At 39.6% G+C, this 16,054-nt stretch overlaps 1 long non-coding RNA gene across 1 annotated transcript in view; it reads right to left on the reverse strand.

The window, feature by feature from the left end:
- The window catches only part of LOC109992524 (uncharacterized), a 39,741-nt gene extending 34,750 nt beyond the window's left edge, over positions 1-4,991 (reverse strand). Inside the window, exons 1-2 of the long non-coding RNA XR_003809189.2 lie at positions 4,680-4,991; positions 4,251-4,295 (exon numbers count right to left, since the gene is read on the reverse strand). This is a non-coding gene — a long non-coding RNA (uncharacterized lncRNA). The remainder of the gene's footprint in view (positions 1-4,250; positions 4,296-4,679) is intronic.
- Between the last annotated feature and the right edge of the window lie 11,063 nt (positions 4,992-16,054).

Raw genomic sequence — 16,054 nt, forward strand, 5'->3', positions numbered from 1 at the left:
TTTATTTTATATTCAATTATAGTGTAATAATATACAAACTGTACTGTAATGAATATTTACCTTTGCCTTACACCAACATTCAAATGCAGCTGAGCCAATAACCGGAACCTTAAGGTAGGTCTCAAAGCCTCAAGAGACAATGTTAACCATTTCCTGTTATTTTGATGGTGTGGAAAGTGAATGCGCTTTGGCTTTGATTAGATTCAAATTATCAAAGCGAAAATGTCAGCCAGGCTTTACACTGAGAAAAAAAAACAGCCATTTCAGTCGGTGCGAGGCCTCTTGAAATATTAAATTGTACTGCATATTCATATTCCTGGGGCTGCTAAAGCGCCCTTTGCTTTTTTTTCCATTTGTCTGCAGCGGTGTTAGCGCCCAACATTTTCTGATCTGAGTGACGTTTGCTCTACGTTCAACCATGGAGATGCGCGATACAAGTACAGCAACACCAGAAAGTATCAAGAAAATGTATAGAAATGTAGTAGAGTCAAAAGTATAATATTCATCTTTCAGAAGTTGTGGAGTAAAAGTATCAAGTTTCCCCCAAAATAAAATTCCAGTAAAGTACAGATAGTCACAGAATGAGCTTAAGTGTATTCAGAAAATGTACTTTGGTACTGTCCACCACTAAGGGAAAAGAGACTGGGGTTGTTTTGGGCACCTTGAAGCACACAGAGCAAATGAACAGCTCAGATTCAAACCCCACTGTGAAGCAGAGGTGGAAACGTCCATTTTCCCCCTCAGCTTTAAATTAACATGACAGCCAGTAGCTTCTTGCTAGCTCAAAAGTGAGTGATTAGTATTATCGTTTAAATTGTAATTTGGCAGTTAATTAAAGTGACCTTGGTTTCTATTGCTGCGTCCGTAAACGGGCAACCAGAGTGCCGTTCTGTCTCTCAGCCGTCTGTGAGGCCGCAGTCACTGGGGCCCGTTACAGGATTAAGTCACCCCGATGACAAAACCAAATTAAGCAGCTGTCACTGCCTACCTGCAGCTCGGAGCTTAAGATGATCAACTTATGACCGGCCGGGGAGAGGAGCCTTTTCTCCCCCTCCCTCCTCCCATTATCATTTAGTAATTTATGATTAGTTTGAATGTTTTCTTTTTTTTCCAGAGTGTCATTAAAAGCGAGACGTAAAGAGCAAACTGCATGAAACCACTGGAACAAGGCGTTAATGTTTGATGAAAAGTCTGTGACATCTTTGAAAACCCAGTGGGGTGTGTTTTACAATTAGCCGCATCATTCTGAGTGTGCAAAGTTATTCACAGCTTTCCCCGAGTCGGATTACAGCAAAATGAACAATTTATCACAAATGCTAACGTTTGAACCTCCCGGTGTTTAACATTCTCTCAACATTCGTTTCCTGAGGGAGAGATGGGATGTGAACCGAGGTAACATTCATATTTTCTCTTCCAGAAGGAGACTCTGTTAAGTAAACATAAAGATGGTGTGATGCATTTTTCATACTGTAAAGTAAAAATAACGCACACTCTGGATATGAATTATATACATGTGCACATCATCCTTAGAGAAACATGCTAACAATATTTGAAACGCTGTAATCCTGCATACGATATTATTTGACTTTAAAGGATCTATAGTAGTATTTCGATGTTTGATGTTCTTACTACAATCATCAGTTGGCTCTATGACTGAAGTTCATCACTTTAAAAAGGGAATAAATTCTGTGTTTACATGATGCATTTATACGTCTACATAAAAATATATCCATTATTAGTATTATTATTACATGTTTGCTGAATCTTTAAAGCTGAAGGTAATGTGGCCAGATGGTCTTAGTGCAGGAAGATCATTGTAGGGCAGCTTATCGTTGTTCGTTTTGTTTTTTCACGTTAGATTTGAAACATAAAAGATGTACATGATGTCAACGTGCTGACTTCAGCTTCAATTTGAGGATGTTTACGTGAACATCAGAAGAAAAAGATTAGAGAATTTGCTAATGAATAACCGAGACAAAAACATTAAATAGTGTACACAAATTAAAGCCAAAATGTCTTTTGTAAAAATAAAAGTCTGAATTCACGGCTGAAAAAATTCATTCAGAAAACAACTAAATAAGTGTGAAGAGCCTTTCAAATAATATGCTCACATCCATACATATAGCACGATCTTTACATTGTTTTTTTCCCCATTTTTCTCAATAACCACCACAGTATATAACACAGTGTTGAGAAGCCTTGACTATGACATGATAACTCTAAAGATAATCTTCTTAATGAGATGTCCAAACTCTTTCAATGATTTAGCTGAGGTTGTAACAGGTGGCTGACTGTGAGGAGGTGGGGGGGGGGGGGGGTGTATGTGTGCCAGGCGTCAGTGGTGGTGGCGATGTTGATGGGAGGGGGGATCACAACAACACCTCATGATAAAACAGGCCCATACAGACTGACAGCAGGTAAATTATATGTCAGAAAGGTCTGAATTTCAATCCTTGCATATTTCCAATGGGCAGCAATGAAAAGCCTCCCTGCAGCTCTGCCTGCAAACACTCTGATTCAGTGCTAACTGTTTTTGATTAAAACGTCAGTAAGGCTGTGGGCTCCTTTCATCTCATGGGGCCCAAGCTGTCTGTCTCCTCAACCCCATCCACCCCCACACGAGCGGGGTCCTGCTTGTGACATGGACGGCCATTTATCTACTCAGAGGATCGTGTCATATAATAAGCCCCGTCTCCAGAGAGCATTTAGCCTGATAGGAAAAGCTGATTGGGACAAAAGGCCCCCCGAATCTCATTGTGGCCCCCGTAGTGGCAGGTGACTGCAGAGGTAAACACATTAGTCTGTGGACAAGGAGAGAACTGCAGAAGGAAATATATTAGGGACCATGGAAAAAAAGAGGGTGTTTTTTTTTTATAGCATGGCAGCTACTTCTCAAGTTTTACACTCTTGGATAGGAAACGAATTCCCATGAGTACTATTTGTCACTATCATTAAGATGTGGCTGTGGTAACATGTCTGGGGGCTCAGCTTTTCTCAGATTCAAGTGTGTGTGTGTGTGTGTGTGTGTGTGTGTGTGTGTGTGTGTGTGTGTGTGTGTGTGTGTGTGTGTGTGTGTGTGTGTGTGTGTGTGTGTGTGTGTGTGCGTGTGTGTGTGGGGGGGGGGGGCAAGGAAAAAGGTTGGGAACCTACGTGATAGACGATACATGCCTCTGGAAATAGATGCAAATATCTACGTTATTCCTGTGCAGCCAGTGATTAATGTTAAACAACTTGCAGGCAACACTTCCTTTTCTGTGCGGCGTTTAAACTACGACTTCAACATAAGCGCTGTCATTTTTTGAGGTCCATAGCGATATGGCGCTGATTCATCTATAAGTTCTACAGAGGCTTTATTCTGGCTCACTTCTGCGGTAGGAGCCCGAGAAGTTAACACAACATTCTTGTGATTTACTTGCAATGTTTCTCCGGTTTGATAGTGGCATCGGATGAATCTTACAGTTAGAGACTTTACATTTTATTTGCATCTTCGTAATTCATATTCAAGACTAGAAAATGCTTACATGCAGTCCAGGCCTACCATTTTGATTCTATTGTTCTATCAGATCATACCTCAGTGCATCTAAATATTAAGTAAGTCAGAGAGTTATATTCATAGGACTCCAATACTAATGGCCTGACGTCGGAAGGTTTTTCAGCGCTGTAGAAAGGGATGTCCCTTGTCTCCTCTTCTGTTCATATATGTATTCCTGGAGTTCTAAACTGGTATGCTCTGCAGGTCCCAGTGGTCAACATGTAGATGTCACAAATAGACCTCGTGACCTCAGTCAAACATCTGACAAACGATGGTTGTTGTGGAAGTTTCTTCAGAGACTCTGACGCATTTTTTGTGGGAAAAAACTGTAACACTTTTTAAACCGATAACTCTGTGCAACATAATTACTTCCTGCTTTATTACTGTACACTGTTGAACTACTCCTAAGTGTGCAGATGCACTCGTTTGTACACTTGTGTATTCAGATATGTATTTATTGTTCCATCCATTGTTTATAATGTATGTTCACATTCTTGAAATGTCTGGGTTCTCGTTTTGTATCCATTTTTGTTGTTCTTTTCTTTATTGTTTGTTTATTGTTTTTTTTTTTAAATACAAAACTCAATTAAAGAAAGCCCCAAAATATATTTTTTAAGATGAAAAAAGGTAGACGGTAGATGGATGTGGCTCTCGGCTGCTATAAGAGAGGCATGAACTGGTGTCACAAACAACTGGGTGTGAAGATTGTAACACTTACCCGCAGCAGGCACATGGGGCGGCTGTCTTGTTTGTTTGTTTGTGCCTGAGAAAAAACAGAGAGGAGAAGGCAGGATGGTCAGAGCGAGCAGCAGCTGTATCCACAGATGCTCATGTAAAAACATCCTTATTCATATGTTCCCCTCCACTTGTTTGTTTCCTGATAATTTAGCCCTTCAGCTGATGAAAAAAACGCTGCTTTGTTTTCATACTAACAAGCCAATTAGCAATCATTACACATTTCTACTCGGGGTGGTCTACAGGTGTAAATGGGTAATGATTTAACAAACTAATTGCTAATCTCTGATTCCTGCATATGGGTATACATGTGCATGTGAGAGAGCAAGTGCATCTGTATGTTTGTTCATAAGAGAGCACTACGCAAAATCCTGAGCCACCAGTGTATTCATCTTCCAACATTCACTCTGACCTGTCTGCTCCTCGGTGTAATGGATTTGAGTGTCCTGAGTAGGGACAAGTGTGGAGGAAGAGTAGGAGGCACAGTGGGGAGGTGGGAATTAGAGCAGACAGGAGGCATTGACACCAAAAGAGCTGTAAACGGTGCTCCTGGCTCCCCAAGGACGGTCTGTCAGGCTGTGATCACCGGTAACGCAGCCACTAGAGCGAGACCAGTGGTAGGGGAGAGGAGGGGGGGGGGGGGGGGGGAGAGAGGGAGACAGTCTGCACACACACACACAAAAGAAAAGTTAACATAAGTACATCATAAAACACCTTAATATGTGAGACCCAAGGAGTAGACACAGTCTGGAGACAGTTTTTAGATGTATTCATTCGAAAACTTGGATTTACAAAGCAGCAGTACAGGAAATAGAATGGGTTGTAAATTGCAAACAAACATAAAATGCAGGCACCAGTATGGCTAGCAAGCTCAAAACAGTGGTTCTCAAAATGATTATTATACAACTGTCATTATGACACTGTAACATTGAGCAGCAGGGTTAGACAACTAGAATCTGAACAGTCTTTTCAGCATTAGAAATACCTAAAGCTCTCTCAAAATTGCAGAGCAGTTTGATTTTTATGCGTCTAATTCAATCTGATTGATATCAGTGCAAAACTAAGTCACCTCATGTTGAGTTTTTCATTTTAGAGCTTGGTGATAATCTAAAAATTTCGGGAAGGCTACACACGTCATGAATTCATAAACTTTGGAAACTGGCTTTTGGTTTAAAGTCTAATTATTAATAACCTCAATATTCTAAATTAGAGCTGGGACAGATCTGATCTAATATTGATAGCGGGTCAGATATTGATGTAATTTACATATCGGCTATCGGACTGACGGCGCCGATCCATGTGACCGATTAAGAAAATATTCTCAACACAGTCTTGCTTTGAAGACCTTCAGACTGAACTGCAAGTGCCCACAAAATTCAGACGAGTTGGAACAGCTCCTTCTTTATGATCAAAAGTACAATTCTTGCACTTCAGTTTAAAATACTTAATTTGAAAATGATGAGAAAGTTGTTGCTGCTTCCTGTTTGTATGCAAAGCCAGCATAATGCAATGATGGGTTTACTACAGCGTTGTGTAGCGTTACACATAATACAAACAACAACGCTAATCATTATTTATTGTAAAATTTTGGAATCAGTATCGGTATCTGTACATTTGTACTGGAATCGGATAAGGACTGAAAAAAAATGGATTGGTGCATCTTTATTCTAAATCAGAATTTTTGTCAAACACTACACTAGTTCAAACCTCTATTTGTTGAAGTACAACCTGGACATAGTTCAGTTTCTCTTCTTTTTTTGATTGACTTTTTGCTGTTGAACTTGTTGAACTCATGTAAACTGACAGGTGAACAAACTTTGTTGATGAGGGTCACAATGATTACGATCCGTCCCCTTATGGTTTAGAAGTTAAAACAAACTTTTGATTAAATGGAAATAAAATCAATAAAATTGTGATTTTGACCAAACAAAAGTATACAATTATACTTTGCTGAATATTATTTACCTAAAATACATTATCTTGCATTAACTATTTCGCAAATTTATAATCAATTCAACTTAGCAATAAAAGTTTGTCTTTTCTAAGTACCACACAAAGGATGCACTTCCTCTTCTCTCCTACATGTTCATGGTCCCCATGACTCTGTGCACTATGGCCTCATTCCATATGCAGGTTCATCTGGCTCTGGCCAGCGTGGCCCTCACTGCTGAGTAGCCCAACAGAGTCCCCAGGGTCAGGCCCTCTGTTCAAGGTCCCGAGGGGCCAGCCCCCCCCTACCCTTTTTACCTGCTTCAGTTCATATGTGCAGCTATGGCCGCCATATGTGAAGCTGTAGGAAAGCAGATGCTGTTTTTCCACTTGTGAAATCTAGTTTTTGGAAAGCAGTCAGCACGATGATGGCCAGAATCGAGTCAGTCAGTCAGTGAGTGTGAAGAGGTGAGGGCATGCAGAGAGCAGGCAGCAGGCTGAGTCCAACTTTGATGAATGCTTACACTGCAAGGTCTGATTATCACTGGAAGGATATGCTGATGCAGCAAAGCGGTGGCATGACATGATCGTGTATGTTCACACTTGGATAAGCCATTCAGGTACATGAAGTAGATGCACACATAGCGTTGATGTGGACCTGTCTGTATCTGAGCAGTGCCTTTGTCAGTCATCTGCTGATGCTGATAGACAATACGGGGGTGAGGATGCGTGTCAGAAAAGAGAAAAGCCTGAATGAAATGACAGACTCTCTTCCTCCGCCTCCATCTCTCCCTGTCCTCGCACATCTCACCCACAGCAGCCTGGGAAGCCATGACAAGCCTGACACCTGTCAGTCATATACTCATAGACAGGATGGAGAGGACAGCAGCATACACAGCTCCACATGTTACAACAGCACAGCACTGAAACTCACTTTACAACTCATCCACACAAATAGCAGGTACTGGAGTATACTGTATTGTGGCTGCAAGTTAACTAATAAAAAGATTATTGTTTTCCATCCAGACTAGTGGTGTTACACTTACAGAACAAAACAGGACAAGACATTAACAATAATGGAATAACACTTGCATAATTTGTTATTTTTTTATAGTTTATCAACAGCCTGAAAGCAATAACCCATAAAGAAGCACTTTGTTTTCTGTTTTGATGTGGAAAATAATAAGACAATAATTAAAAAAGTGCTGACTCGAAGTTTGAAAGGTTAGATTTCACACACTAAGATGTCACAGCGTTGGAAAAACCAAAGACATTGACTTCCTTCTGGCGACAAAATTCATTAACAAACCTGATGTATACAGCACGCACAGCCACAGTTCAAATTGAGGACATAAATTTCAGCCCGTGGGGTACAGCGGTCACATTACAACTAATCAACTGCTCTCCTCATACCCATCTAAAAAAAATCTTCCCGTTAGGATGGGTGGGGGCAGATAAAGGAAAGTATGATGCTTTATTTCTAATCAGCATAAATTACCGGCATCCATCAGGTGAGGCTCAAATTAAAATCCTCATCTGACAAAGCAATGAGGATTGTGTGATCCCCACTCATGAATCAGAGTGATTTAATCTGATCATATAAAGACCCCAAAGCCAAAATTTCCCACTCAGGGTCAACCCAATTGCCCTTCTTCAAATTTTCATTATTAGGTTTCTAAAGGGAACATTTGGTTCTAAAGTTTAACAGGGTTCAAACGTACCTTACATTTTTTTGTCTCGTTAGAAAAATGTGACCAAAGAAACAAAAGTAACCAAAACACTGTGTCTTATTTGTCTGTAGCCTATAATTATATCATTTACAGTCTATGGTCTGTAGCCTATAATTATTTACTGCCACTGAAAATGACACTCTGTAACATTCAACTGCAAAATCAAATTCTACAAGTGGACAACATGTCAAATAAAGACTTTTTGAGACTAATATTAATTCTTATCTTACAGGGTGAAATAAACTGAAACCAAACACTACACTAGTTTCAATTTAATTCCACCGCAAAAACAGCTGCGGTAACTATGACAACCACAGAAACATTCGGCTGAAAGACACCAGTTGACAGGGTCACTCGATAAACCGAAACACCGGTGTATCCACTAAAAAGAGGTCATTTGATCTCAAGCAATTCTGCCTGGTAAAATAAAGGTAAAATATAATGAAATAAAATAAATTACCTGGAAGTCAGAAGGTAGCAACTGAGGTTCACTAGGCTAGCTGAAATGGATATAAGCCAATGCTTCTACAGCCCTGAAGATATATGTTATGTCTTGACATTTGTCTCTACAAGATGTTGAAGTTTACAGATAATCAATTTTTATCTGGTGCGCTATAAAGTGTAGCCTACTTTTTTTTATCTTAGGTGGGGGTCAATGGAGGTTTAAGGAACATGAGTGTCATTCTAGGAGATGACATAGCCTCCTGTGTTTGGTCTAAGATGTGCTGCATTGTGTTTAAAACTGTTAAAAGTTTATAAAAACTTAAGTTACCTGAAAATAGACAGAATGAAAGGTTGTTTGTTGGCAGCTTACCTTTATGTCGGCGTTTTTTTTTTTAATGGATAGTGTTGCTGCGAGCATCTGAAACGACTTCTCTCTGTTGAACTCATAGACAGTCTGTGATTGAAACTGGTCGGTCGTATAAATCAAAGCAGTTTTCCACAGAGGTATGACACACACACACACTGGTACCAAACATTTCAAACAGTGTCCGCAAAAACTGGTTCGTACAAGCACACCTGTGAGGTAATTCGTTAGCCACGCCCATTTCCGGAATCTCAATCAAATCATGGGGGGAAAAAAACTCCTGTCCGAGTTATTTTTTCAACCATTCAACCCATAGCTGTTGGATATTGTAATTTGAAAAAGTAATGTTTTTGGTAGGCTACAATAGAATACGTACTTTTTCCTGCAAAGTTACTCAACTAAAATAAAGCATATCCACCATAAAAGCAAGATAAGATAATAGTTTAGAAAATAAACTTAAAAATGACACAACAGTGAGGAATTATTTAAATGTACTGTATTGTATACTGTATAATGTAGAGTATTTATTGTTTTCTTTTCATATTTTCTTCTTTCTTTCTTTTTCTCCTTTTCTTCCCTTCTTAATTTTAATTTATTGTTTTTGCCTTTACATTTGTGTTTATTGTCAACTGCAATTAATTACAATTGTTTCATATTGTCAAACTTGACTTAGATTATGTATTTATAATAATTTTCTAGCTTCAATTTCTCAATGTTTATATGTAGCCTACATGGAGAAAAAAAACGTGTGTGCCTGTGTGTGGCAAAATGTTGGGGGGATTATATTTTGTTATATGACATTTTGTCTTGTAAATGTATTTTGTTAGTGTTAAAACAACAATAAAATGACCTTGAGCAAAAAATAAATAAACAATAGTCCTAAAGACCAGTTGTATAAGTTTTTTAAAACCCTCAAGTTAACCCAGTTTTTCATTTTCTAACTCAACCAGATACGTTTGGTCTGGGGGTTTAGGTTTTGTCAGTGAATATTTAAGTTTGATGTTTATTATGAGCCTTTTAAAAATGAGTTATGATATGAAAAATACAGTTCATGAGGGCGATATCTGAGTCTCTATATTACCTCTTACTGTGTCATTTATTTTCTATGATTATGCCCTTTATAGATGGGAATTAAGGAAGCTCTTCAAGTATGTTTCTTAACTGAACTGAAATGTGAGGTACTTGCTTAAAAAATGTAAATATAGCCTAACTACATGATTGTTAATTTCTGTTAGGCCTATTAATGTACATCTATTTGAAAAATCCTGGCCCAAAGGAAATGTCTTTTGCCTTATAGCTCATATACAGTATATCTTAGCATAATGTAACCAATACAGTGTGTGTGAATTTTAGTATCATTATATTAACCTTAAATAAAATGACTGGGGCACTAATGTCCTTGCAGTATAGATAGCCACTGGTCCCAGATTTAAGACTGGAGTCAAAGAGCACACGATGGATATGAAACCTGAAAGCTCCTTTTACTGCTTTTAATTCAACTTACTGTGCTAATTAGTGTAATTGATCTAATTATTAGTTTAAGTGCACATATTAAACATTTGTAAAAATGTTTAAAAGTGGATGATTAAGAGCACTCCAGGACACCTCTATAAAACAGAGGGACTACAATGGAACTTGTCCAATTAATGAAATACGTGTGGCAATTAACTAAGTGAGTGTTAAAAAGCTGCAGCGTAAGAGAGGACAATTTAGGTGCTCTCATTTCATTAGAACTAAAGAGTGAGGATGGTTGAGGGTCTCAATCCAGATATACAATATAAAATAGAAAAGTGTCTGCAGCAGCTGAAATACATAAAAGAGGACAAACAGACACAGGGCAATGGGTTAGAAAATATTAACTAACAAGGAAATATACTAAATAAAATATGTCCAACTTGTGGAAAGACATATACACGGACACTTTTGTAAATGACAATACCCTGGGCTTATTCTGAACCTTGTGGCAGGAAGTTCAAAGACAAGAAAAACATCCAATCAGGGCGGCCTTGGAAGCAGCCCTGCATGCCTAGATTAGTTTTATTGAACAGATGGCGTTTCAATTTTGAACTTTTGCACTGGTGCAAAAAAAGCTTGGAGAGTCAGGCTGTTTTTCTCACATCACTGACAGAAGCTGCGCATCAGATGAAGGGGATGTGTGAAATAGCATTCCCAAGCATTTGTGTCTCCATGCTCAGGACTCAGACACACAGACACAGACACGGTGCGGAGGATGGACCATGCTGCTCCATCAGATGTTAAAACAAAAAAATACCGAAGAAGAGCAATTCAGTACGAGCCCTGCACTGCATATACATCTATTTTGCGGTCATGCATTATATATCAGTGCATTATATACTGTGTAATGCTGTTTGTTTAGTGTGGTTCATGTGTGTGTGTGTCTAAATGTGTAATTAAATAAACAAAGAGAAGCAAATCATGGGGGTCCTGTCATATCAAAAATAGAGTACCAGTCAGTTATTTAATGCCTCTCTGCCACCATCCGCTCTTATTGCCCCACATTAGCAGCATCATGTTCTCAATTTTCCCCCAGTAGCATTGCTCGTACTGGCAGCCAGCTCGCCCACGCCGGCATGAGTCGAGAGGACAACTGGAGAAAGATCACAGTTCAGGCTCAGTCAGACGGAAAATATGGAAATCAGGCGGTGGACGGACGGACCGCTGTGTGTTCCCCCTGTTTCAGCAAGCTGCCACAGTTTGACTGACAAACTGACTTTTTGAGGGGCCTGTGCCCATTCCAGTCAGAGTTTATTGAAGGTGATTTTGATCTCCTCCATGAGGCCACAGCAGTGGTGCTGCCATCTGTCACCTTGATTGCATGGCGGCCTCTCTAGGGGGAGCGCCATGGCTCCTGATCGTTTACAGATTGCGCTGCTTTCGCCTCCATAAGGGCCACATGCACAGGGCCAGATGGTGAGCATACACGCTTATTATGAGTCTTTATCTCTGTGCAGGAAGGAGTGGAACCATTAGGCCTCCCTCAGGATCTCCACTCCTCTCTGCAGCCATGCTGTTCCTCCACAAATACAGTCCTCTTCTTCAGCTGTCACTGGCCTACTATAACACACACACACACTCACTGACACACACACACACACACACACACACACACACACACACACACACACACACACACACACACACACATACACACACACACACACAGAGCACACAGGACCACTTGTCAAAAAACAAACACAGATCTACTCAGGGCATGTGATGGTTGTGTTAATACATCTGCATACACACACAGACTCACACTAACACCTGTTTGTAATCCTGAATAATAGGAAAATATGGCATGTGGCAAAATGTTAGGTGGGGATGAGGGTTGGAGACAAGCGTCGTACTGGTAAAACAATGACATGTAAAAGACATTGTGACATTATTTATATACTATGTAAATGTCACACCTTTATGTCATATGTTGACAGTTTCCTGCAGGGTTAAGGGCAAAGGATGCGTGACCCCCACATGTGATCAACACCGATTTGTGCTTCTAAAGGTACTTCATTAAGTGTGCCTGGAAAATGTCATGATAAAGTAATCAGAGCTGTGCAACAGAGTCTGTGTGCACAAATGTCCACTCATGCGTGAGTGTGATTCAAACAGATCCAGCCTGGTATGAGACATTGGCAGGAGGCTGTTGTCCCTATCCCTGACATATGTACTGCATGACCAGGAGGGTGAAGAGTATGTTCAGGATTAAAAAGTGACATGTGTAGCGTCACCACACATTTGTCATGCTCCTTTAGAGTCCTAAAGTTCAGTAACTCTGTCGCCGCTCACTGTTTGGTAAACTGTGCAATTTTATGGAAGGCAAAATGGAACTCATAATTATTCAGGCATTTACGGTGTAATGCCTTAATGAGCGTTCACTAAGCTCTTCATGAGAGGTAATATCCCACTTGATCAGAGATTAACAAAGAGCATTTCAGTGCACGCTTTAATGCAAAAGGCTTAACTGCTTGAAGTATGGCTTCATTTCTCTCAATTACATCTGATTTAATGTTTGGATTCCCTCAGCAAAGATGCACTATTCAAGCGCATAGCTGACCTAATGAGAGAAGAAATGTTCCCTAGAATAAATACTCCTCACTGTTGCATTTAATTTAAAATACAACAACAACACAGCTCCTTTTGAATGAGTACAAGAATCTCACTAATTTGATGTTTGTTTGTCAGAAGGATGGCTATCACAACATAAAGCATCATCTCTATTGTCCTTTGCTGTCCCTGATTTTCTGTCCTGGGGCGATGCGGCAATGTGCTGCACTTTTAGTACAACAGCCGGTCATCTGCGAGGGTAAGCCCCCTCGTCAGACTCCAGCACGGTGCACAAACTGACATACTCTACGCCAGCCTGTGGTCACATTTCAGCTCAGGGCAAAGCAGAAACGCTGCAAGGACACAGTCTGCGGCATCAATTTGGCAAAAAAAGGCAGGGCAACCTTAAAAAGCACTATAAGTACATACTTATATCAGTTAAATTAGAAAAACATTCCCATTCATTTTTAGCAGCACATGTATAAAGTATCACTACTCCAAAAACAGTCACTTTGTAGTCTTTGCATTAGAATGGGCGATAGTAAGTATTAACCCTTATAACTCTGCAATAGAACTGATCCACCATGTGCCTCCTTTGGTCCTATTGTGGTGCAATTTTTTAAGTCTCTTCAATTGCTTCATATCCATAAACCTGTACGACCTAAGCTTCAAAGTTAAGTAAACCAATAGATGAAAATGATTTTAAATAGCTTTGAAACTGTGTCTTAAATAAAGAAAATACAAACCTGACATGTTTTGCTTCACAAGTAGAAGCACAAAAAAATATTGATAAAAAAAAAAAAAAAAGAATAGAAAACTTCCTTACTCAAGAAGTTGATAAAGTCTTTACATTTTAGAATATTCTCCCTTTAGAAGCAGAGTGCAATGGCATCTCCATAGTTTCATCTCACTAGTAATAAAGTGCATCATTTGGTATTTTTTGTTATTGCATTGTCATTTCTTGGTGTATCTTCAAATACTTACGTCCCTAAAACCTGAATAACATAAAGTTTGTGTTATTTTTTAAATTAGGTTCCAGCTATTTTTTGTATTTTTCATTTTAGCCAGACATGATCTCCTTCAGTTTCATTGGGTTAAAACATGGACTGCATAATGGCACCATAATGTCAGCACAGTAAACATGAAAATAATGGCTCATGAAAGAAGGTCAACAGGGCCTTCAGGGGGTGTACTGTACAGAGCAGCACCTGAACCGGACCCAAGTGCAGATCGGTGGGGTATCATGGAAAATGCCACAAGCATCCAGCCCTCACAGGCCTGTCACAGACTGAAGGTGTCACCCAGAAAACAGCAGTTAAATTAACCTCGGTGGGCTCCAACCAAACACAGCCTGCAGCATGCCAGCACAGTCCAACTGAGCCCGTTTTCATTCTCTGCCTGGTCCGGAGAAGCTGTGGTGAAACAATGCAGGGATGGTATTGGTAGTGTGAAATCAATCAGGTAGTTTGAATTGATCACAGCGTTTAGTTGTGTAAGTTTTTGCTGCAAATAAAGACAATTAAAGAAGGATACTGTTGAAAGTGTATTGTCATGCTTGTGGTCATTTTGTACCAAAAGTCATTTAAACCAAAGTCAAACTATCTACTCTATGAGACAAAAATACTGTAGCAGCATTTTGCACTGCACTTTGAATTTTCGACAAAACCAACATTATACAAAAATAAGACTTGCAAATGTATGAGCAGGTATATCAAATTGCAGATCTAGAGCAACAATGTACAAATCAGAGTCAAAGGTAAAATATATCATGACACTGAAAAATGTAAGTAAAGTAGTAGTGCAAAATTACACAGTACAGTAAACAGACTCCAAAAAACTGAACACGCAAACAAAAAAATGTCCAACAAAAATAATCAAATACATTTTTAATATAGTACAGATCAACCAGATCAGATAAAATAGCCAGAGCAATATTTCTGTAGTAGGTATAGTATTACATAGTATCAAAATTTCCAAGAGAGGCTGCTGCAAAGGTCACCCTCCAGTATACGTGCAGCATTTCTAACCTCCAGGCCCCACTGAGGTGTAAATTCTGACAGAAGTCAGCCAATAACAGCCAATTTCAGATGAATGAGAGCCAATCAACGTAAAAGTGATGAAAACCCCATTCCTCACTATGCGTCAAATATCTGTTTTAGAGGGGATTTGGTGGCCAAACTTCCCTATAATTGAAGAGGCTATGCTAGACCCCACAGGAGAAATAGCATCAGAGCACACCAGAGCTGAGTTACTTAGAAGAAGCTTCCTCTTGTTTGCCTTGGAATTAGCTCTGAGATCACATACGCACACACACACCCATCTCAGTACACACATACACTCACTCTCAGCCTTTTTCACCCTTCTGCATCAATCTGTTCCCAAGCTGTTCCCACATTTTGGTGAATTTCCCAGGCTTATTCCTTGGCACAAGTGGATAGTGGGGCTGATTACTTTAGCGTGAACCCATCAAGTCTGTCCAGTGTTTGCATGCTCAAAAGCCCACCTTCTTCTTCATGCTTCTAAAAAAAAAAATCTAAATGCTATTAGTGCAGGGTTGCAAAATACCACATCAGCTTTAGTTTAGTGGCCATTTACATAACAGGCAGACAGATATAAGTGATAATTGACTCTTCCCAGATGCACCAAGACACCACAGCATCCACATTTATCTTTGATATGAAAAACCGTCAGCAACAAATCCAAACCTCATTAAAGAATATAAATTCAAACTCTATTCTGGCACTCAATCCCATGCATGATTTTCTCCCTCTTTTTGTCTCATAAATTACAGTTCTGGTGCACTGTGCAAATATTACCAAGCTGTAAGACAGCTGTGCCCCATTAAAATGTGTTATGGTTGCTGATTTCCTACAGCACATGGTCATCTTGCCAAATCTACAGCCAGTAATTAGCGGAGATGAAATGTTTAATTGTGCCTTAATTTTGATAAAATTTATCTGTCACCCGTCCTATAATCAGGCATTATGCTCACAAATCAACGTCAGCTGATTTAGGCAGGGAGACATTTACTAACTTGACAGACATGTGGAGATGTCACTGGCCTGATCTCCCTGGAAACAGGACGAGATGTTAATACTGATAAGACCACAGTGGGGCTGTAACAGAGTATACACTTCTACTGCAAAGACAAGTGATTATACAGCTGATTATGTATGTTTATGTGTGCAAACATATGAAAGAAAGACAATTAACAGCTAACTACATGTGTAGGAAAACAATATCTGTATGTGCAGT

Source organism: Labrus bergylta, chromosome 20 (assembly GCF_963930695.1).
Source record: "Labrus bergylta chromosome 20, fLabBer1.1, whole genome shotgun sequence".
Lineage (NCBI taxonomy): Eukaryota > Metazoa > Chordata > Actinopteri > Labriformes > Labridae > Labrus > Labrus bergylta.